The 2217-nt window shown below is 33.8% G+C and overlaps 1 non-coding gene across 1 annotated transcript; it reads right to left on the reverse strand.

Annotated features, from left to right (window-relative positions):
• Positions 1-1485: 1485 nt before the first annotated feature.
• Positions 1486-1591, reverse strand: LOC122118422. Its single transcript, XR_006149351.1, has one exon. It is a non-coding gene; the product is annotated as a U6 spliceosomal RNA (small nuclear RNA).
• Between the last annotated feature and the right edge of the window lie 626 nt (positions 1592-2217).

Genomic DNA, 2217 nt, shown 5'->3' on the forward strand with positions numbered 1-2217 from the left:
TTACATCAGTTAATATAATTTTTTCCAAGACTTTCCATTTCCTAACAAATTGGGCGATGTCATTCTTTCTGGTGGAGGCATAGAATTAATATATAGACATACATATGTATATATATAGTATATGTGTGAGTGTGTGTTTGTACACACATATACACACAGAAGATTTTCCTTTTTTGTTTTTTAGAGCAACTTAGTTTTCCACCTACATCATTTTTTCAAATGTTTTTATTGTGATTAAATGGTTACATAAGTTCCCAAATTTCACAATATTGTGGGATAGTGATGCTTAGTTAAAGTCACAAACACATTCTAACTTTGATGGAGCAAATTGTCTATCATAGTCTACAACATTTATGAGTTCTATGAGCTTTGCAATAGAGTTATTTCTTATATATATATATATATATATGCATATATATATATATATATATATACTTCTTTTGTTTTGAAATATGTATATTTTTTGTTTTGTATAGCGTCAGCTATTCCCTCTTTCCCACTTGTTCCCTCCCTCCCTTCAGTGACATGGAGTTGCTTAGTTTATTTTGGTCAATGTCCAGTGCAGCTGATGGATCCCACTATTGTATGTTTTTCCCTGATTCTCTCTAGTCTTGTGTCATCCTCTGGTTTCCCTTCAGTGTGCACATATGATCAGCAAAATGGGGTTATTTAGTAGTGATTCGACCAGATGAGTGGAAGTTCTTGGTTTCTTAAGTGTTGTTAATTTTTTCATATCACCTTACATTTTGGATTTAACATCCACTTATCATGGAGACCATGTGCCGTTCGTCTCTTTGCTTTTGGCTTACCTCGCTCAACATGATTTCCTGTAGCTTGATTGATTTCCTTAATAATGCCATTATTTTTGTCTTTTCTAATGGATGGAAAATATTCCATTGTGTATAGTTACCACAGTTTTTGGATCTACTCATCTCTGGTGGTACATATGGTTTTTTTTCATATCCTGGCTATTGTGAACAGTGCTGCAATAAGCATGGAGGTGCATGTGTCCTTGAATATTAGTACCTGTTGTTCAGAATAGATGCCTAGAAGTGGTATGAATGGGCCATAAGGAAGGTCAATATTTAGCTTTCTGAGGACTCACCAGACTGATTTCCAAAGTGGTTGTGTAAGTGTACATTCTCATACACACACACACACACACACACACACACACACACATACACACAGAATGTTTTCTTGGTCATTCTTCTACTGAGGGACATCGGAGTTGGTTTCATATCTTAGCTATGGCAAATAATGCTACAATAAACATTGTTGTGGTGGTTGTTTTAGTATGGACTTGTTTCTGATCATTTAGGGGAATGCCCAAAAGTGGGATTGCTGTGTAATAGGGGAGCTCTATGTGGAGTCTTTTGAGGAACCTGCAAACTGCTTTCCAAAGTGGATGAACAAGTTTACACTCCCACCAAGAATGCAGTAGGCTTCCCTTCTGGCCACATCCCTTCCAGCATCTGTTGTTGTAAAAGTATGGAACGATTCACTAATTTGCGTGTCATCCTTTTGCAGGGACCATGTTAATCTTCTCTGTATGTTCCAATTTTAGTGTATGTGCAGCCAAATTGAGCACAGAACATTATTGTATATATAAAGTGTAATTGATTTTCTTAAACTAGACAATTCAACAAAAAGTAAGTTCAAAAGAATTGTGAAATTTTAGAACCATTTATTTCTTACATAAGCACACATTTAAGAGTAAAGTCAAGATTGACATGGCAAAAACAAAATAATTCCAGGTATTTGTTGTTCATGAGATGTGTAGGAAGAGGAATTCAATTATTCTACACAAGGCACCTGTCATAGTGATCATTGCAGCAAATGTTAAGGTTTGTTAAAAGTTTTAATGATTTAAATATGTTTATTTTTGGGATTTGCTTATATATGATAAAATTAAGACTGTTTGGCAGGTCATAAAATTTTTTGATAAAGTATATAATATTTCTAGTAGCATGTACTAGTAAGTATGTACATTTCAGAGTTCATAGAAACTTTACTAATGAGAAGTTGCAAAGACTGTTTAAAGAAACAGAGTGAAGAGTTAAGATTTAAAGTACACAGTTTCTGTTAAATCTTTAGGGCTCCCTTACGTTATATGTTAATGATGAAGAAATAATTATATAAGCCACATATAAATGATGAGATGAACTATAAATAGTAATCTTAGTGGGTAAATTTAAAGGCTACTCATAGCTTTAT

The sequence above is a fragment of the Dipodomys spectabilis genome, unplaced genomic scaffold (genome assembly GCF_019054845.1).
Source record: "Dipodomys spectabilis isolate Male_0828 unplaced genomic scaffold, ASM1905484v1 ptg000150l, whole genome shotgun sequence".
NCBI lineage: Eukaryota > Metazoa > Chordata > Mammalia > Rodentia > Heteromyidae > Dipodomys > Dipodomys spectabilis.